We start from the raw sequence: 22,894 nt of genomic DNA, 5'->3' as shown, positions 1-22,894 counted from the left end.
CTTTTTGTTGTTGTTGTTCAATTTATAGATTTTTATTTATTTATTTATTTTTCTTCTTTATTTTCTTTTAAATATTACATTCAAAAAATATGAGGTCCCCATTTACCCCCACCCCACCCACCCCACCCCTCTCACACCAACAACCTCTTCCATCATTGTGGCATATCTACTGCACCTGGCAAATACATTCTGGAGTGCTGCTGCACCACATGGACAGTGGTCCACATTGTAGTCCACTCTCCCTCAGCCCACGAGTGGACCACGACAGGACACACAACATCCAGCATCCATCCGTGCAGCACCACCTAGGACAACTCCATATCCTGAAAATGCCCCCACACCATATCTCTTCTTCCATCTCCCTACCATCAGCAGCCACTGTGGCCACCCTCTCCACATCACTTCCCTTACTAATCACAATAGTTCCCTAGCAAAACACCAGTAAGTCCACTCTAATCCATACTGTATTCCTCCATTCTGTGGACCCTGGGATGGTTATATCCAGTCCCCCTCTACACCAAGAGGGGGCTTAGATTCCACATGGATGATGGATGCAATTCTGCTTGCAGCTGTAGGCACTCTTGGCTCCCTGGTGTGGTGGTTGACCCTCTTCACCTCCCTGTCAGCTGGCCAGGGTCAGTCCAAGAAACTAGAGGGTAGGAGCCACAAGTCTGCTGAGGCCCAGGGCCTGGCTGTCACATAGACAGTTCAGAGATTCAGGTCTCCTGAGTATACACCAACCCAAAAGCCAACCACAGATCTGATAAAAGTAACAGAAGAGGCATGTGTAGAAAGGTTATATCTGAGTCCAACTCCATCACACTCAGGAACACAAACTCCAAAGTCAGGCCAACTGACATGGCCCTGAACTCCAGAACCATCATCTGCCTTGGCCATAGAACTGTGAGTTGCTGCAACCCTCAGGAGAACCACCACCTGGGTTTCCATCTACCTTGGCTGTCTCTGGTACCCTGCTGAGGTATGCATAAGCATTACCCCTCTGATGACCTCCCAACTCTTTTTTGGAGACTTATAGCCAAATAAACTCACTTGTCTTTGCCATTTCCCCCTTTTATCCAAAGTCAAAAAGCAGTTTTTAACACCTGATATTATATGTAGTCTGAGATATTCTGCCAGTCTGAGTTGACCTCTTTATTCAAGGTCTTTCACTAGTTACATCATCAGCTGGTGCTTGGCAGTAATCCCTCAGCACCAAGGAAGCTCATCCCCAGAAGTCATGACCCATGCTGGGGGGAAGGCAATGCATCTATATGCTGAGTTTGGCTTAGAAAGTGGCCACATTTGAGCAACATGAAGGCTCTCAGGAGGTAAATTTGTTGAAGGCCTTTGATCCATCTTAGTTACTTTTTGTATAGGGTATGAGATGGTGATCCTCTTTCATTCTTTTGGATATAGATATCCAGTTAACCAAAACCATTTGTTGAAGAGACTATTCTGTCCTGTTGAGTGAGCTTGGTGTGATAAAATATGGATGAGTCTAAATCTGAACTCTCAATTTGATCCCATTGATTAGCTTTTCTATCCTTCTCCTAATACTATGCAGTTTTGAACACTATAACTTTATGGTATGCTTTAATGTCAGGTAGTATGATTCTTCCAATTTCATTTCTCTTTTTCAATATGCTTTTGGCTATTCAGGGCCCCATACCCTTCCAAACAAATTTCATTCTGGGTCTAGTTCATATTTCAGGCACACAGGCTCATAATTGGAGCCATCAGTATCAAGGGCTCACCGTTGGACCATCCATCTTTGTTGGTCTTTGCCATTGCACTTGGGGAATTGTTGTTGTTCCATTGGGGAATGTGATAGAGCTCCCCTGGCCAGGAACTCGGCACTCTTTCATCTATTGTTTCCAACTGAAACCACTATGAAAATATCCAGACATTTCTATGTACCCTGTATACATACCCTGGAGAACTCCCTCCCAACTGTGTGCCCTCCACCAATAACACCCCACACAAGTGCTCCTCCCCCACCATAGTTGAACCTCCCTGTGGTCCAAAACTTCTTCAACAAGGAAGCCCAATACATTGCCAGATTCCATTAATAGTAAAATGGAATATAGTGATGGGTTTAAAGGTTAGATATAGAATACATAGTAATTTAGAAAAATTAAATAAAGGAAAAATAAATTGGGGTATCAAAAATGAGAAAATGAAAAAGGTTTGTTTTTGACAGTTTGCCTTTCATCACTGCTATAGGTGTTGCCCTGTATGTACAGTGGCAAGGTAATTTCTTCCATTTCTTCCTCAGTGTCTACCTCCTTTTTTTTTTTTCTAATTATTAAGTTTGTCTTCACATAAGTTTTTAGATCACAGTAATTCATATATACAATATATGGTTCTCCCACATATCCAACATCAAACCCTTTGTCCCTTCCCCAACAATGATCTTTTTACATGTTCATATTATATTTGCTGCAGCTAATATACAGATATTGAAACAATAGCTTTCAAACATGGTTTCATTTGGGTTTATATTATGGTTTATATTTTAGACTATACAATTTTCTAAATTTTTAGCTATCTTATATTTTACATTATAGTTTACATTTTAACCTAATAGACTTATACATTTTTGGTGTAATGTAACATGTCCTATATCCATCATTGCATGATCTTGTGGAACACTTCCATTGCCCCACAGTTACACTGATTCCATGTATTCAACACCTCTTTCCCCCTCACCTCAGGGCCCACCATGACAATCAATCTTCATTACTTGAAGGATCATATTCAGAGATACTTGCAAATATGTGAGGACTTGACATACTTGACTGCCTTAACCCATTGGGAGCCACCAATTCTCTCGAGAGATGCAATTCCCTCTGTTTGAGAACATCAGTCCTCCTCAGGATGTGGGTATACCTTCACTCTCATTGTATGGGTCTCCACCCAATGATATAATACACTATGACAAAATGAGAACTCACACACTCCCTAGAAGCTTGCCCTGTGTCAGATGCCCCCCTTAAGCATCTTAAACAGGTAACCTTCCATATTATATTTTCTAAAGCGTTTTCTCTACATTATAACTTCAACCACATACCTGACAATCTCCTATGTTCAAATGTTCCCCCCATCATCCCCCCAATTTCTTGGGCAATCTGACGCATCCTCCCATCCCTAGCCCCCCTCAAGCCCACACAGTTCCACCCAATGGTATCCCTATGCCCCCATTTTATCCCTTCCCTGTACAAATATTTACCTTCAGCTTATCATAGTTTTCACCCAAGTAGGTGTCAGCTTGCAACCTCTACCCCCCAACTTCCTTTAAGTGTATCATCCAGTCTCTAGCTCTCTGAGACAGCTTGGTTTACTTATTTCATATCAGAGAGGTCATGCTTTATTTGTCCTTCAATGCCTGGGTTGCTTCACTCAACATAGGTTCTCAAAATTCATCCATGCTATCATATGTGTTTGTACTGTATTTGTTCTTATAGAGGAGTAGTATTCCATTGTATGTATATACCACATTTTATTTATCCATTCATCCGTTGATGGACTTTTGAGTTGATTCCAACTTTTGGCAATAGTGAATAGTGTTACTATGAACATTGGTGTGCATATATCAGTTTGTGTCCTTGTTTTCAGTTCTGCTGGGTATATACCCAGCAGTGGAATTGCTGGGTCATATGGCAAATCTATAGCTAGTTTTTTTAGAACCCGCCAAACAGTCCTCCAGAATGGCTGGATCCTTCTGCATTCCCACCAGCAATTGCAGAGAGTTCCTATTCCTCCACATCCTCTCCAACAACAGTAGTCTTCTGATTTTTTGATAGTTGCCAGTCTTAATGGGAGTAAGATGGTATATCATTGTTGTTTTGATTTACATTTCCCTAATAGCTAGTGATTTTGAGAATATTTTCATGTGTTTTTTAGCCATTTGTATATCTTCTTTGGAGAAATGTCTGTTCCGATCTTTTCCCCATTTTTTAAATGGGCTGTTTGTCTTTTTATTTTCAAGATATAGAAGTTCTTTATATATGCAAGATATAAGTCCCCTATCAGATATATGGTTACCAAATATTTTCTCCCATTGTGTAGGCTCTCTTTCCACTTTCTTGACAAACTCCTTTGAGGTGCAGAAGACTTTAATTTTGAGGAAGTCCCATTTATCTATTTGTTCTTTTGCTGCTCATGCTTTTGGTGTGAAGTTCATGAAGCTGTTTCCTATTACAAGGTCCTGTAGATGCTTCCCTACATTGCTTTCCAAGGTCTTTACAGTCTTGGCTCTTATATTTAGGTCTTTGATCCAACTTGAGTTGATTTTTGTATAAGGTGTGAGTTGGTAATCGTCTTTCATTCTTTTACATATGGATAGACAGTTCTCTAGGCACTATATGTTGAAGAAGCCATTCTCTCCCAGTTGAGAGGGTTTGGTGGCCTTGTCAAATACCATATGGCTGTATATATGAGGATCTATATCAGAACTCTCAATTTGGTTCCATTGGTCTGTGTCTGTCCTTGTGCCAATACCACGCTGTTTTCACTACTGTAGCTTTGTAGTATGTTTTAAAGTCAGGTAGTTTTAATTTTTCTTTTTCAATTTAATTTTTCTTTTTCAATATGTCTTTGGCTATTTGGGGCCTCATTTCTTTCAAAATAAATTTCAGCTAATTTCTCTAGTTCATTAAAGAATGCTGTGTTGATTTTTATTGGGATTGCATTGAATCTGTAGATCAGTTTTTGTAGGATAGACATCTTAATAATATTTAGTCTTCCTATCCATGAACAGGGAATATTTTTCCATTTATTTAGGTCTTCTTTGATTTCCTTGAACAATGTTGTGTAGTTTTCTGTGTATGTCTTTTACATGTTTACTTAAATTTATTCCTAGGTATTTGATTTTTTAATTTACTATTGTGAATGGTATTTGATTCCTGATTTCCTCCTCAGATTGATCATTATTGGTGTACAGAAATGTTATTATTTTGCACATTGATCTTGTATCCTGTGACTTTACTGAACTCATTCATAAGTTTTAGAAGCTTTGTTGTAGAATTCTCAGGGTTTTCTAAGTATAGGATCATATTATCTGCAAATAGTGAAATTTTGACTTCTTCCTTTCCAGTTTAGATGCCTTTTATGTCTGGTTCTTGCCTCAGTTCTTGAGCAAGTACTTCTAAGGCTATGTTAAATAGGAGGGGTGGTAATGGGCATCCTTGTCCTGTTCCTGCTCTTACAGGAAAGATTTTAGGATTTCACCATTGTAAATGATGTTAGCTATGGGTTTTTCATATATACCCTTTATCATGTTCTGAAAGTTTCCTTCCATTCCTATCTTTTGCAGTGTTTTTTTATAAAGAAAGTATGCTGTATTTTGTCAAATGCTTTTTCTGCATCTATAGATATGATCATGTGATTTTTTCCTTCAATCTGTTTATGTAGTATTAATTGATTTTCTTATGTTGAACCATCCTTGCATACCAGGAAAGAATCCCACTTGGTCATGGTGTATAATTTGTTTAATGTGTCGTTGAATACGATTATTAAGAGTTTTGTTGAAGATTTTTGTATCTAGGTTCATTGGGGAGATTGGTCTGTAATTTTCCTTTCTTGTGGTGTCTTTGTTTGGCTTTGGTACTAGAGTAATATTGGCATCATAGAATGAGTTAGGCAATGTTCCTTCTGTTTTGATTTTTTTGGAAGAGTTTAAGCAAGGTTGGTGTTAGTTCTTTCCAGAATGTTTGATATAATTCACCTGTGAAGCCATCTGGACCAGGGCTCTTCTTAGTTGGGAGGGTTTTAATGACTGATTCTATCTCCTTACTTGTGATTGGTTTGTTGAGATCATCAACTTCTTTTGTCAATGTAAGGTGCTTATGTGTTTCTAGGAATTTAGCCATTTCCTCTAAATTGTCATTTTTGTTGGAATATAGATTTTCAAAGTATCCTCTTATGATAGTCTTTATTTCTGTTGCATCAGTGGTGATATCTCCTTTCTCATTTCTTATTTCATGTATCTGCATCTCTTTCTTTTCTTCATTGTTAGTCTAATTAAGGGTTTGTTAATTTTATTGATCTTCTCAAAGAACCAGCTCTTGGTTTTGTTTATTTTTTCAAGTGCTTTCTTATTTTCTATTTCATTTAGTTCTGTTCTGATCTTTGTTATTTCTTTCTTTCTTCTTACTTTGAGGTTAGTTTGTTGTTTTTTTACTAATTCCTCCAATGTGCAGTTAGTTCTTCATTTTTAGCTCTTTCTTCTTTTTTGATGTATGAATTTATGGCTATAAATTTCCCTCTCAGTACTGCTTTTGCTGCATCCCATAAGTTTGGATATGTTGTGTTATCATTTTCATTAGTATCAAGGTAGTTATTAATTTCTTTTGAGATTTCCTCCTTGACCCACTGTTTTTCTAAGTGTGTGTTGTTTAACTTACAAATCCTGGTGCCAAATCTGGGTCTCTGGCCCTTGCAGATTTCCAGCTTCATTCCACTGTGGTCAGAGAAATTATTTTCCATGATTTCAATCTTTCTGAATTCATTGAGACTTTTTCTGTGGCCTAGCATGTGTTCTATCTTGGAGAATGATCCATGTGAACATGAGAAGAATGTATATCCTGCTGTAATTAGGTGTAATGTTCTGTATATGTCTATTAGGTCCAGTTCCTCTAATATATTGTTCAAAGTCTTTGTTTCTTTATTGATTCTCTTTTGAGATGTTCTATCCAAAGTTGATAGTGGTGTATTAAAGTTCCCCACTATAATTGTAGAGGCATCTATTCCTTCAGTTAGTTTTTCCAGTGTTTGCCTCACGTATTTGGAGGCACCCTTGTTAGGAGCATATGTGTTTATGATTGTTCTTTCTTCTTGAAAGGTTATCCCTTTCACTAATATGTAGGGTCCATCTTTGTCTCTCACAATTGTTTTGCATTTAAAGTCTATTTGGTCTGATATTAATATAGCTACTCCTGCCCTTTTTTGGTTATTGTTTGCTTGTAAGATTGTTTTCAAGCCTCTCACTTTCAACCTACTTGAATCTCTGGGTCCAAGATGTGTTTCTTGTAGACAGCATATAGATGGGTTGTATTTCCTTATCCAATCTTCCAGTCTGAGTCTCTTGACAGATGAGTTTAATCCATTGACATTCAGTATTACTACTTTCAAGAAATTACTTATATTAATCACATTTTCTTTGGATTTGTGTTTGTCATATTTTGTTTGATTTTCTTTTTCTGTTTTTGTCTTTTTGGTTGCTCTTACACTCTCCACCAACTCTATCTCTCTTGTTTTTTTCTTTCTTCCTGCAGAAATCCCTTTAGTATTTCTTAAAGGGCAGGATTCTTGCTCACATACTCTTTTAGTTTCTGTTTATCTGTGAATATTTTGAACTGTCCATAATTTTTGAATGCTAACTTTGCTGGATAGAGTATTCTTGGTTGGAAATTTTTTTCTTTTAGTACCTTGACTATGTCATACCACTACCTTCTTGCCTTCATGGTTTCAGATGAGAAATCAGCACTTAATCTTATGGAGCCTCCTTTGTATGTGATGGTTCTCTTTTGCTGCTTTTAGTGTTTTCTCTTTGTCTTGAGCATTGGATAATTTGACAAGTATATGTCTTGGGGTAGGTCTGCTTTTAGTGTTTTCTCTTTGTCTTGAGCATTGGATAATTTGACAAGTATATGTCTTGGGGTAGGTCTGTTGGGATTTATGCTGTTTGGGGTGCATTGTGCTTCCTGAACATGTACATCCATCTCCCTCAATAGGTTTGGGAAGTTTTCAGCCATTATTTCCTCCAACACCCCTTCTGTCCCCTTTCCCTTATTTTCTCCTTCTAGGATGCCTATAATGCACATGTTTGTGTGTTTTGCATTGTCATTCAGGTCCCAAAATCCCTGCTGGATTTTTTCTATCTTTTTATTGATCAGTTCTACTCTCTGTTTGATTTCAGATGTACTGTCTTCCACATCACTAATTCTCTCTTCTGCCTCTTTGAGTCTGCTGTTATTTGCTGGGAGTGTATTTTTGATTTCTTGAACTGTGCTGTTCATACCATCATATCCATTTTCTTTTTGGGTATGATTGTAATTTCTTCTGTATTCTCTCCAATTGTTTTCTTCATATTCTTAATCTCTTCCTTTACTTCATCAAATTGGTCCCTGATACATGTTTTGAGAGCCTAAGTGACTTGTTCAGTGTTCTACTCCTCTTCCTGGTTTTAGTTTGTTTATTGGTTTGGGGCATGTTTTCCTGATTATTTGTTTGGTTTGTAGTTTTTTGTTGCTCTCTGGTCATTATTTTATCTTGATGGGTTTAATCAGTTGCTTAGCTTTTTTGTCTAGTTTAGAGTTTAATTAGTTGTTGTTTTTGCATGCAGTTAAGTATTCTCTTTGTTGCTTTGTTCTTCTTATTCTATGTCCTTGTTGTTGGCTAAGTTCACTTGAGAAAGCAAAAAGGCCAGAGAAAGCAAAAAGAGTAAGAAAAGAAAATGAATAATAGTAGTATTGATAGTAAATATTAACAGAGGAACCATGTGAGATCTAGGAGAATGGATATTAGACTCATGTAAGGTACGTAGAGTTATAACAGTAAGAAAAGCAGAGTACATAGAATGAAACAGTAATCTGAATATGGGGAGGAAAATAGTGTGAATTAAAAGGTCAGAGTGTTCAGGAGAGAGGGAAAGAGAAAAGAAAGGACAATAGTATAAAGAGTGAATATAAGACAGAAAACAGAACAAAGATGTTAGAAATAAAAAATCAGAAAAATAGGGGGCAAACAAAGAGAGGTGAAATGTAAAAGAAACAATCAATGATGCAGGATATAAAGATATAGAGGAAAGGGAATAGTGTTGGTGGCCAAAATCAATACACACAGGAAAGAGTAAATGGGGAAATGGACTTGGCCCAGTGGTTAGGGCATCCGTCTACCACATGGGAGGTCCGCGGTTCAAACCCTGGGCCTCCTTGACCCGTGTGGAGCTGGCCCATGCGCAGTGCTGATGCGCACAAGGAGTGCCGTGCCACGCAGGGGTGTCCCTGCATAAGGGAGCCCCACGCGCAAGGAGCGCGCCCATAAGGAGAGCCACCCAGCATGAAAGAAAGTGCAGCCTGCCCAAGAATGGCGCCACCCACGCTTCCCATGCCGCTGACGACAACAGAAGCGGACAAAGTAACAAGAAGACGCAGCAAATAGACACAGAGAACAGACAACCGAGGGGGGTGGGAATTAAATAAATAAATAAATCTTAAAAAAAAAAAAAGAGTAAATGGAGAATGAGGAAATACAGCAAATGTGAAGTGCTCCCTGCAACACCTAATGTAAAAAGAATAAAAAAGAAGAGAAAGAAAGAGAAAAAAAGGGGACAAAAGGGAGGATGGAAGTAAGCAAGAAAAAGAAAAAAAGAAAAAAAGGAAAAAAGAAAGTAAAAAGGGACTTGAGGGAATAAAGAGGAAGGAAAAACAAGACAAACCAACCAAATACTAGGGAAAGTTTCAAGCAAGGAAGTCTCTTTGTAGTTAAAGAAAACGCTTAGGGATCTGACATTCCCCCTTTCTCCCTTCCTCACTTCCCTCTCTCCCAGGGCAGCAGGAAAACTGCCTGAGACACCCAGTAGGAGATTCAAGTGGGCCCTTGTTGAACCAGCTCCACACAGAAAACAATGACTCTTAATTTCCAGAGAGAGAGCACCCACACCTCACCTGGAACCCCAAGTATGCTACTGTAGGCTTGGAAAGCAGTTCCTACAGTCCCTCTCCTTTAGGTGTGCTATGAGAGGGTTTGTTGATTTTCTGAGTTCACCTTCTCCCAGGCCAAGTTTCCAATCCCAGGGTATTTAGGTGAATTGGACTTTCTCAGCAAATTGGCCACTCCTCTCTTCCCAGATTCTCTCCAAGCTCCTCCAAGTGCAAAAAAAATGGGGGGGGGGGGGGGGGGGAGAGTGGAAACACCAAAAAATTGAACCCATTTTAGCCAGGCCCCCCTGCTGCACCTCCCACTGAATCCCTCCTACCCACAAAATCAGTTCAAAACCAGAGGGCTAGGGCAATCCCAGACCTCTGGAAGCACTCTTCTCAGGAAAGGGAAGTCCAGGACACTGCAGACCCAAGGTTCATAGGTCCATGGAACACGGGCTATGGGGGCTCAGGGGACACAGACCTTGGGACAATGCATCCAGGCACCATGGGGCCCAGGAACACCGCCGCACAACCGACAGTTCTCAGGGAACACTGCGGCCGCCAGCCCCAGGGTGAAGGGTCCCACCAGCCCACAGCTTCTGACCTCTGTACTTGTAAGCCACAATTCTACCTTTAGCAAGCACCACCTTGATCACTGTCTCTCCAAATTAGCATCCATACACCCTCTGCCCTGCAAGACCCCAAGACAGCCCGCTTCAGCAAGACTCCAACCCCACTCGGCCGCCTCTTTGCAGGAGAGACCGTAAGATGCACTTACTCAGATGCCATCTTGCCCCACCTCCTCCATCTACAAGATCTTGTGGTAGGAAATGGTTTCGACATTCCACCAAAGTGCAAGCAAAGAAAAAAAAATAGATAAATGGGACTTCCTCAAAGTTAAAAACTTTTCTGCTTCAAAAAAGTTTGTCCAAAAGACAAAAGGAAGCCTACTCAATGGGAGAAAATATTTGGGAATCACTTCTCCAATAAGGGTCTAACATCCAGCATATATAAGAAATCTTATATCTCAAAAAGAAAAAGACAAACAACCCATTTAAAAAATGGGCAAGAGACTTGAGTAGACACTTTTCCAAAGAGGAAATACAAATGGCTAAAAAGCACATGGAAAGATGCTCAATATCAGTAGCTATTAGGGCAATGCAAATCAAAACTACATGAGTTATCATCTTACACCTACTATACTGGCTGCTATTAAAAAAAAAAACTATGAGTGTTGGAGGGGATATAAAAGAATAGGAATACTTATACACTGCTAGTGGGAATGTGCAATGTTGCAGCCATTGTGGAGGACAGTTTGGTGGTTCCTCAGGAAGCTAAGTACAGAATTACCCTATGATCCAACAGTCCCATTACTAGGAATATACCCAGAAAAACTGGAAGCAGGGTTGCAAACAGATATATGCCCACGAAGGTTCATTGTGGCTTTATTCACAATTGACAAAACTTGAAAGCAACTCAAGTATCCACCAAGGGATGAATGGATAAAGAAAATGTGTTATATACATATGATATAATGTTACTCATCTGTAAGAAGGAAGAGGTATGGACACATGTGACAACATGGATGAATCTTGAAGTCCTCATGTTAAGTGAAGTAAGTTAGTCCTAAAGGACAAATATTGCATGAGCTCAGTGATATGAACTAAGGATATTGAACAGAGCTATAGAGGTATAGACTGGAAAATAAGTTACCAGGACACAGAAAGGTTGTAAAGAGTGGCAAGCTGATGCTCAATCTGAACAGAATCTATTATAATGTAGATGAGATGGTTTGGCAGTGGAAGATGGTGATGGTGGTACAGCTATGTGAGTGGGGCTGACTGTGCTCGAGTGTGAGTGTGAGCACTGTTGGGTGGATTAAGTTATCCATGGAGCTGTGGGGGAGGGCTGGAGAAAGGAACAGATAAACTCTGGGGAGGTAGAGGACTACAGTTGAGAAAAGAATTGTGGGAGTGTTCTTTAGGCAAGTGCAATAGGGGAGGGTTACTGGGGCAGGGCGTCAGTGGTGAGGGGATATTTAAGGAGGGGTACACCTGGGGCATACCTATATAGAATATGAATGTGTTAATGTAGTCATAGGGTATTATCTCAGTGGGTGGAAACCGTATAATAATCAACAAAATATTTAACTCCCATCCTGGGGAAGCCCTGCTACTATCTCAAACAGAGCGGCAAGAATTTCTAGAGTACATAGGCAGCACCCAATAAAAGAAAACAGACAAATATACAAAGCCCTCAATATTAATGCTTGTACTTATGAACCTTATTCTGGTAAAATTGAAACTTAGCCTAATAATAACTATTGCCTAAGAGTTACCTCCTGAAAACTTTCTTGTTACTTAAATGTGGACTCTCTCTAAGTCAGCAACTCAACTCACTACCTTTCCCCCAGTGTGGGTCATGACTCCCAGGAGTGAACCTTCCTGGTACTGGAGGATTAATACCAAGTGCCAACCAGTCATTATTTTAAAAAAGACCTTGACCAAAAAGGAGATAATTAAATACAAAAATGCTTTGACAGCTAAGAGATTTCAAATGAGTCGGGAGGTCATTCCAGAGGTTTCACTTACGATTGCCACAGTAAACAGTGCCTCAAGCAAGGAGAGCTCCTGGGGGCTCTAGAGATATCTAGACAATACAGGCAGGACACACAACCCAGGAAATTGGCATCCCATCAATAGGCCTTACCTTGGAATATATTATAACCTAGTTTCCCAATGTAAGATAGTTAGACTCAATTATAAGTCCCCTACACATATTCTTATACATCTTTTATTTGAACCTATAATTAGCACTATATCCATTAAATATATGTCCCAGAGATTTAAATCTTCAATCTGTACATATGCCAGTTGAGCCCTGAATCTCAGCAGAGTTGCAGGCAACACCTAACCTCCAGTTCATTAGATTCATCCAGAACAACTTACAAAATGATGATGATGGACAACCCCCATCCAGAAACCAGAGTATCTAAAATTGCAAGCAAGACAGTTTCCCTCATCTTCCCTATAAGATCTAAGCCCCTTCTCAATTGGAAGCAGAGCTGTCATCACCATCCCCAAATCCTCAAGACTGAGGAATGAATAAACATGAGGGGGGAATGCAACCATGGACCCAAGTAGACTTACTATTGTAGTAAAGGAAGAACTTGTGACCTTGATGTAAAGACAGTGATCACCAGAGGTTCTGAGAGGAGGGGGAGGGAAGTATAGGTGGAATATGGAGCATTTTAGGGCACTGGAATTGTTCTGCATGATAGTGCAAAGACAGATACAGGCCATTATACATTTTATCAAAAACTATAAAATTGTACGGTGCAAAGTATAAACCATAATGTAAACTGTAGACCTTGTTTAGTAGCAATGCTCCAATATGTGTTCCTCAATTGTAACAAATGTACCACTCTAATGTAAGATGTTATTAATAGGAAAATGTGGGAAGGGGGTGGGATTTGGGGGAGTCCCTACACTTAGGATGTAACTTTTCTGTAATCTAAAACCTCTTTAAAAGTGAAGTTTATTATATGAAAAAAGGCTATGGCTTCTCTTTTGGATAGTGTCTGTCATTTTCTCATTCTCTTGCTCACTCTTTCTGAGGGAAACACACTGCTATGCTGTGAGCGCCCTTCTGAGGAGGTCCACCTGGCAGGGAACTGAGTATGCCTCTGGGAAAGAGCCAGCAAGGAACTGAGCCCATCAGTTCAACCAGCTGGAAGGAACTCATCCCGACAATGACTGAACAAGTGAGTCTAACTCTGGCCTAACATATGGGAGGAGGGGACAAAAGGGGAGAAAAATACCAGAAGTTTCCCCTTGGCTTCCAGGTAGATTCAGTTCTTTGCAATGTGGGCTGCCAGGTTAACAGGAGGAGCTATGAAATCGAAACTCGAGAAGAAATTGCAATTTCAGGACCACTAAGTTAATTAAAATTTAAATGCTAAGTTAATTATAATTATAAATGCTCTTTCAGCCAAACTTGATGAAATTGGCTCCCAGAAGAAATTTAGGCCATCAATAGATCAATTCTTCTAAGACCCCTTTTTTCTCCACAATCCTGGAATCTTAGGACACCAAGACACAGTGGGGAGTCACAGAGTTTGGGGTAGACGTTGGGGGCAATGTGCTGATGGCCCTGCCTTGAAAAAGAGCGGACGAGAGTGAGTAAGGATGTAAAGGCATTTGGAAGGATACTGAGACATTTCAATGTTGTGAGCAAGGCTGTGAGATGAATGGGGCTAGCCAAACATCAGGGAAAATGCTCTGGACATAGCGTTCAATGAAGAATGGAGGAGAAAGAGCATGAGGATAAGTAATTAGGAGGCTATTGTCCTAGCTCAAGCCAGGAAAACAGAGCATATATTGCCGTGCCTTCTTCAATCTAAAGAAGAGCGATGATCTCAAAAAGCACTTAGTGTATAAATCGAGAAGGTGGTAGAAGACAATTCAAACTATTGCTGAGTCATTTGAACTTTCAGTGAGAAAAGAATGCAATTCCTTCACTCAAGTTATATTGGGATTTGAAATTTAAACTGAAATATTTCTAGCTACCCCCAATCAATTCCAATTTTGCTAAGCTTTGAGGAGATGGGAATTCAACAAGGGGCATTAATCCTGCTGAGAATAAAGTGGAAACAGTCTACAGAATGTGAAGGCTGCTTTTACTGAGTGTTTATAGACGCAGATATCCTAAAGTGGCCCAGAGTCAATGCAAGAAATAAGGTACTAAAGAATGTGTTTTTGGTTTTTATTATCATTGAAATAATGAAAATGCTTTCTTAATGATTAAAGTGATGAACGCACAGCTATCTACCATTGACTGTATACTTTCCATAAATTGTATACCTTATTAAACATTTCAATATAATTATGTGTTTTTAAAAACTTGGTGGTTTGGGGAAAACTACATCAAATGTGAGGTATGAACTCTAGTTAGTAGCAATAATTTAATGATCCTCTTGCACAGTATGTAACAAATGTACCACAACAAAGCAAGAAGTTGGTGGAAGGGTGATGCATGGGATCCCTGTATGATGTTATATATGTTTATTTTGTAAGTTCAAAACTTTTACTATACGCATGTTGTTTATGTATACTCAGGTATGAATGATACACTTCAATAAAAATATATTTAAGGGGAAAAAAAAAGAGACTAGGATACTGTCTTTGGTGCAGCCACCAAGTAGAAATCTGGCTCTTCAGCCCTTGTAATATGGTGGTCCTACCTGCTCCCCACTCCCACCACCAATGCACGTCTGTGCACAGCAGGCTTTGGGGACCCTCTGCCCTGGTGAAGATTTCACTCTTTGTGGCCTGCTGAGGCTGCTGTGTGTGGCGTGCCCCTAAGAGCCATGGACACACCACCATCATTTACCTGTGCTCTCAGAATCCCTTCGCATTTCCTGCTAAATGAAATTTTTGGACTAAGGGGTGGGGGTAGAACCTGTGCCAAGCCTGGGACATAATTTGTTCACATTGTCCTGACCACATGGTCAGAGAGTTGGCTCTTGGATCCGAAGTTCAGGCCTCTGGGCGTCCTTTAAGCATCTGATTTCTTTGGGTTTTAAGAATCAGGTAAACCGTATGACTGATAATGCTTCTCTCTCACCTCAACAGTAGGAAGCTATGAACCCAGTTTGTACTCCCAATGTAACAAAGTGTCCAGAAACTTAGTGGGATAATTTTTGGAACTAATTTTCCTCTTTCTGACTTTGGCTTAATTTCCTATATTTATTTTCATATTCCACCATGATTTTTTGACATTTTTTTCCAAATTTCAAAACATTTTTTAAATAATCAGAGTATATAAAATAATGTCTACCTAAAAAGTGGCCTCTCAGCTTATGTTTCTGTGTTGATGGTGACTGAAATAGCTTTTCCTTTACACTGACATATATGTGTCCTATGTCAGAGTCTTCTACTTAACCACTGATTTGCTAATTTAGGCCATCATTTTTCACATATGATCATCCATGGCACATTACATAGCCTACCTTTGACGGTATTTCCATGGTGAAATGCATGTATATGCCTTTTATGAAATACACATTCTTCCCTAAATGTGCTGTGACTTGCAGTCATAAAATGTCAATTTCCAGTTGTCCCTTTGCCACTTTGACTCATCTATATCAGCAGCTCCCCTCACTATCTCTTGCCCAAATCTATGCATCTTACAAAGCCATTTTTCCATCTGGTATCCTGCTCCCTCCCCTTCTGTCCAGTCGGACACCTGATGTTCTTTAATACCAAGATAACTGTAGAACAGCTATCTGAATTTTTGGCCCTGAAATTTCATGGAAAGCCGGAGAACACTGATTCCCACTCTGGTGAGTTAGAGCTGGATGTTCTCCAGGAAGACATGTTCTTAAACTCAATCCACTCCAGAGGGCCGGAAACTACTGTAAGACCTTTCATGAGGCTATTCCAGGGAAGCTGTGGCTTGGGATGGGTCTCGATCCAATTACCGGAGGCCTTTAGAAGCAGAATGAAGCTCAGACAGAGACAAAGCCAAGGCAAGCCAAAGGTTGAAAGTCGGGAGACCCTGGGGGAGAAGGGAGCGGCAGGGGGCCATGTGGGCATTGCCGTGTGGCAGAGGCGCCCAGGGCCAAGGGTGGCTGGCGGCAGCCCCAGCACACCAGTCTTCAGAAGAAATCATTGCCCTGATCACACCTTCATTTGGACTTTCTTTCAGCCTTAAAACTATGAGCAAATACATTCCCATTGCTTAAACCAATCCATTGTGTGGTCTTTGCTTAAGCAGCCAAGGAAATGAAAACACCCACTTTTCCAAAATAGGAAAAGCCCTATTCACTGCACTGGCATTTGGTATTGGGGGACTGTAGGGTGTGGTAAGAAAACCACATCTGACCTCTAAGCCCCTCTCTGTGAACAAAAAAGCAGTTCTCAGCGTCCCGAGGAGGGACCCCTCGTCTCTGCTCCACTGAGGGCCCTTCCGGACTGGGAAGCATGCATCCACATGCATCTTTGGAAACAGACATTTCAGGACCATTCTTCTTCAGCTATACATGGAATTTATTTGAAAGGAACTGTGACTATTTACTTTTGGCAAAATAAAAGGGAAACTGAGTAAAGAAGAGTGAGTGTGAAAAAACTATGAGCAGGGCCCTGGAGGGCCGGGCAGTGGTGCTGGCAGGGTCTGCACTGGGGCGCCCTGGGTTCCCCGTTTGAAACATGACCACAACTATGACTATGAGGATTTTTTAAATTAAAAGGTATAATGTATAAGAAGAGAATCATAAACTGCTGCAAACGCTGGAGCTCCTAATTTATGATTATTATGCATAGCCTTGTTTTTCGATACAGGAAATTGTGCTCTGAAGTCTGGAAAAATGCCAGCCCAGTTTCCCTAAACCTATTACTTTTATGAGAAATATGTTTTATTTTCTAGGATTTTGAAATAAATCAGAATTTGTTGCCACAGTAGCACATTGAATTAGTTCCATATAAAAAGTGGATGAAACAATAGGTCATCCTGAAGCAGCCCAGCTTTCTTGGCTACTTATGGTCATTTTGCTTTTCTTCCTCCCTCTATCTCTCCTTCCCTCCCCCACTTCCTTCCTCTTTCAAGGGCAGGACAGACTGGACCTGGAGGGAGGAGAGAAACCCACTGGGGCCCAGGCGGCTCTCTCTCCCTGGGGCTTGGTCTCTGCTCTGCCCCCCAGGAAAGCTTTGTCCCCCTTGCTGTGCAGGCCAGCTGCTCCCACACCTGGCAAGGGGAGGGGCTCCCGCCCCTGCTCTACTACTCCCCCGCTTGCGCCTTCTCTCCCGCTCTTTCTCCCTCTCACGCTTCTTGCTCTCACTCTCTTTCTTGCTCTCCCTCTCACAGTCTCTCAGTCTCTCACTCTCTCTCTCTTGCTCTCCCCCCTTGCTCTCTCTCTCACTCTCTTCCTCTCCCTCTCTCTTTCCTGCTCTCCCTCTCCCTGACTCTCTCTTTCTTGCTCTCCCTCTCCCTCACTCTCTCTTTCTTGCTCTCCCTCTCAGTGTCTCACTCTCTTACTCTCCCCTTGTCTTGCTCTCCCCATCTTCCTCTCCCTCTCCCTCTTTCTTGCTCTCCCTCTCACAGACTCTCACTTTCTGTCACTCTCTCTTGCTCTCCCCCTGCTTGTTCTCACTCTCTCTCTCTTGCTCTCTCTCTCTTGCTCTCTCTCTCCCTCTCTCTCTTTCTTGCTCTCCCTCTCACTCTCTCCCTCTCACTCACTCTCTTGCTCTCCCTCTCTCCCTCTCTCTCTCTGTCTTGCTCCCCCCCCTTACTCTCACACACTCTCTCTCTGACTCTCTCTCTTACTCTCCCTTTCCCTCTCTCTCTTTCTTGCTCTCCCTCTCACGGTCTCTCAGTCTCTCAGTCTCTCTCTCTTGGTCTCCCCCTATCTTCCTCTCTCTCTCTCTCCTTTTCTCTTTCTTGCTCTCACTCTCTCTCTCTCCCTCTCTCTCTTGTTCTCCCTCTCCCTCTCTCACTCTCTCTGTCTTGCCCTCCCTCTCTCGCACTCTCTTTCCTGCTCTCTCTCTGTCTCTCTCTGTCTCTCTCTCTCTCTCTCTCGCTCTCCCTCTCACTCCTTCTTTTGCTCTCCCTCTCTCTCTTGCTCTTCCTTTTACTCGCTCTCTCACTCTCACTCTCACTCTCTCACGCCCCCTCTCTCTGTCTTGCTCTCCCTCTCACTGTCTCTCCCTCGCCGTCCCTCGCTCCCTCTGTCTCGGGCTCGCCCCTCCTGGTTAGACACCTGCCCTGGCTGCAGTCCCCCCCCAACCCCTCCCCACCCCCGAGAGCAGAGGCCCTGGCTGCTGCGCCCGCCCAGCTGCGCGGGGTGGAAGTCACTCCCCAGGGACCCCCCCCCCCACCCCGGCCCTGCTCAGTGGCTGATTCACAGGCCTAAGGGCTGCTCAGACTTCTTTAGGATGAAAGTAAACCCGTGACGTAGTTTATGATTGTTAAACTATTTGTATCCTTTTCAGGTGGCTATTTTGATGCTGAGCCTAAAGGACTATCATTTTAGCCAAAGTCACCACAGCTGTGAACTGAGGCCGGGAAAGTCCGCCCAGCGCGTGCGCACAGAGCCGGCTTCCCGGCGCAGCAGGTGCAGAGCAGGCGGAGGCCGCGCAGGCCCTGGCCCTCGTGCTCGCGGCACAGACGTCCCCACGGGCGGTCCCATCGCTGATCACCCTGGTCAACTTTCCACAGACGCCGCGTGAGCGCACTGCAGCTGTGGTTCTCTCGCGGGCCTCACGGCCACGTGCGCAGAGGAGGCTCCTGGCAGCGCTGCCTTCCTCGCAGACGGGGCGCTGCAGAACGGGGGCCCTGGAGGAGGTGGGGCGGGGGGGGGGGGGCAGGCTGTGCCGAGTGGCCTCGGAGCTGCGCCCTGCGCCCCGAAGGCGCGTGCTCTCGTGCCCCCTCCCTGCCTCCCCGTTTCCTCTTCTTTTTGTTCTCGGAGGGGGCTTCCCTGGGGGGGGGGGGGGGTTCCTAATTGCCTGCACACCTTCGCTGTCTTTCGCCCCTCAGGGTCTGCCACTTGCCCGGCGCTGTTACTTGTTCTGGCGCATGGCCTTGCTCCTGGGCCCCAAGAGGCCAGCGCCCCTGCCCTTGTGCTGCTGACATTCTAGGGGGACCAAGGGGGTGTGGGGACACAGGGGAGAACTGATAATCCCGAGATGGATCTTCGAAGGAGGTGATATGTGCTAACAAAAAGAAAGGGGGTGTGGCTCGGTGGTTGAGCACCTGCCTCCCACGTATGGGGTCCTGGGTTCAGTCCCCGGTACCTCCTAAAAGGAAGGAAGGAAGGGAGGGAAAAAGGGAAGAGCAGGGCAGTGCAGGGAGGGGAGCATGAAACTGTGGTTAGGGAGGCCTTCCTCGGGAAGGTGACAGGTGTATACGCGCAGGAAGTGAGGAGTGGGCCCCCGGTTATCAGGCGAGGAGCCGTCCAGGAGAAGTGGGCAGCAGTGCAGATGCCCTGGGCTGCAGAGGAGCCCTGCATTCCAGGGTCAGTAGGAGACAGTGGCTGTGCTGAGGAGGCCGAGGAGAAAGGAGCAGTCAGAGGGTGCGCGGGGATCAGGCTCAGCAGGGCTCGGGGGCTGCGCCGCACCCCAGGAACGTGGGCAGTCGCCGCTTTCCATGCTGGCCAAACCCCCTGCAGGACTCACATCCCGCTCTGGGAACTAGGTTTCAGGCCCACGTGGGTACTTTTGGAATAATGTGTCTCTTTCGTTTCCTTGCAACTAGACCAGGAAAGCCCCTGCCTCCGGGAAGGGCACCAGCCCCCAGGCATTTCCTGACCCAAATCTGAGATTCTTGGCAACAGCAAGCTGAGAGTGGGGAGCGGTTTCTCTAAAGCTGCAAGGCCTTTGGCACCTTCGGGTCCCTGGGGCCGCGCGTGCCCAGTGCGGACTGACGGGCACTTCCCCACCCGCGCTGGAGAAGGCAGCAGTGCCAGCTCTGAGTCCCCACAGCCAGGTGCCACTAAGCGCTGCTGTTGCTGCGCTGGGGCCTCCAACACGCCTGCAGGAACAGAAGAAAGAGGAGGAACGTGAATGAAAACCAACCACCGTTCCAACAATACATTTAAAATTATGAGTCCTGGAGATGTCATCGCAGACTAGCTTTGATGATTCCAGGGCACTGTTAACTATTTCAGTGTTGGTTTCCTAAATTTTAAAACAAACAATCTCCACGTGAAGTTACATGACATATAGGATTTGCTTGCTAACAATCCAATGAATCTGGGAAAAAAAAGGGACTGTAGATATAAATGTCATTTATATAGATACAAATGTCATGAATTGATAATTATTGAAGCTGTGTCTTAGATATACAAAAATTAACTTTATTTCTCTACTTTCGCATATGTAGGACAATTTCTAAATGAAAAATATCAATGTTTTCCTTTATAATTACTGCTTTTGGGTGACCTCTGCTATCATGAAGGTTTTCTTCCATATTATCCTCTAGAAGATTTGCTGTTTACCTTTCATATTTACATCTACAATTCACCAAGAAATGGGCTTGTGTATGGAGTGACACATAGATAAAAGGTTGTTTTTGCATATTGATGTACTCCGTAGGCACCTGTCACGAATACAGGGGGCAAGTGTGCCCTGGGCTCTGCATCCCACCCCATTCATCTACATGTTGAATCGTGTAAGCACTGTGCCAATAGCTATCACGGTGAATATGTCGGTAGTCATTGAACAATTCCTCCCACCATGTCGATCTACTTCAAAACTGTCTTGCTATTCGTGGCCCTTTTAATTTCCAGGTGAATTTTAGCATCAGTTTCTATCAAAATCCTCCTTGAAGTTTTGACTGAGATTGCATTGAATCTATAGGTCAGTTTGGGGAAAATTCACACAATATTCAATGGCACATATCCCACCAGTTATCTACACCTTCTCTGATCTTTCTCTAAGACGCTTCCAGGTTGTCTGATGAGAGGTCATGTACATTTGTGGGGTGTATTTATTCCTGGCTTTCTGATATTGATTTGAAATTGAAACATACACAATCATTATCATTTATTATATTTTTGGTATTTACTATTTCTTGTATTCGTTTTGGTAGGTTTAATTTTTCTAGCAATTTGTCTTTTTCATTTACATTTTCAAACATATGATATAAAGTTGTATATAAGTCACATTACCTTGGTTTAATGTTTTTTAAAAATAACAATATGCCTATATTTTATTTATGTCATTGGTTATTTGTGTCTTTGCCCTCTTTTACCAATCATTCTCACTTGGGGCTTATTAGATTTATTAGATTTGCATTAATCTTCATTACGTATTTGGTAAAAGTTACTGGTAAAATCCTCTAGGTCTGGAGTTTTAGCTGAAGGAGTATTTTTAATTCCATTATATATTTTCTTAATAGTCATTGGATCTTCAGATAGTCTATTTCTTAGGCCAGTGTTGGTATGTTAAATTAATGTTTTGAAAGAACCCATTTTTGGTCTTTTTGAACCAATATTGTATGTTTGTTATCTATTTTATTAATATCTGCTTGTGTCTTTCAGATACCAGCAGTGGATGGAACATGCAAGTTGGAATACTTTGAGAATACCTTAACAAAGTCTTTCCCCGGGGCTGGGCGGGGTGGGGGGAGCCAGGTGGCATCCGGGGCTGCGGTTTCTTGGCTGGGGCCACCGGAGGGGCGGAGCGCCCTGCCCTGGTCGGAGGCGGTGGGCGTGGGAGTCTGCGGGCAGGGGCGCAGCGGCCGAGGTTGCGCCTGCAGCGCTCTCCTGACCGGGCCGCACAGGCCCCCGGGGCCCGGGGCCCCGCCAGCGTCCTGGCGAGCAGCACGGGCCGAGAAGGGAGGGGGGCGGGTCCCCAGGGGAAGCAGACTTTCCAGGGAGCACCCCGTGTCCCCGCCTCAGGACCCGTGGCGTCTGCAGTGCCAGTTCTGTGACGCTTGCACGTGAACCACGAACCCACCCCGGGTGCCTCAGGCACTGGAAAGGCTGGAAAAAGGGTTAAAGGACGAGAGCAGCCAGCCAGGAAGGCCAGCATCTGACTGAGAGGTGCTCCCCAAAGAGCAGAAGAAAGTGAGGAGCAACAAAAGGCCTAAAACGATAGATAGTCACCCATACTAAAGAAGGAAATGTCCGTTCAAGTGAGATGGATGAAAGAAAAAGGCGCACATTGAACGTCATCCGCATGTAATTTCATGACAAAAAGACAATTCTAAAAATCTTCCAAGGAGGAAATAAGAGGAGTGCTTGTAAGAAATGACTTGACAGCCTGTGATTTGAGAGAACAGACATATTTCTAGGTGGAAATTTGCAGTTGTTTTCAAGGTCATCTATCTAGAAGTTTATAAATTTAATTTCAAGAATGTTCAAATTGATAAGCTGATTCTAAAATTCACATAGAATTGAAAATGTGCAAAAATACTTACAACAACTTTGAAAAAAAAATTATAAGGGAAAGGGATTTTTTTCCTGCCAGATAAAAGTCAATTGTCAAAATGTTTACTGCATTATTAATTTTCCGTAGATACATACATGTAAATTATATATTATATAAAATATATTAATTTGGAAATACTATTTTCCCCACTCTGATTTCATAAAATAAATGCATTCAAATTCTTTATGTGCATCTTCAACATCAGATCTTTTATTAGCACTAGACTCCATGGAAAGCACCTACATAAGAGACACTTGTAGAAAAGGATGGGGCAGGTCGTTCAAGAACTTCTCAGAGGTAACGATAACCAAAAAGATTTTACTT

This window comes from Dasypus novemcinctus, chromosome 3, assembly GCF_030445035.2.
Source record: "Dasypus novemcinctus isolate mDasNov1 chromosome 3, mDasNov1.1.hap2, whole genome shotgun sequence".
In the NCBI taxonomy this organism is placed as follows: Eukaryota; Metazoa; Chordata; class Mammalia; order Cingulata; family Dasypodidae; genus Dasypus; species Dasypus novemcinctus.
The sequence above is the reverse complement of the archived record's forward strand: the minus strand, read 5'-3'. Positions refer to the sequence as shown.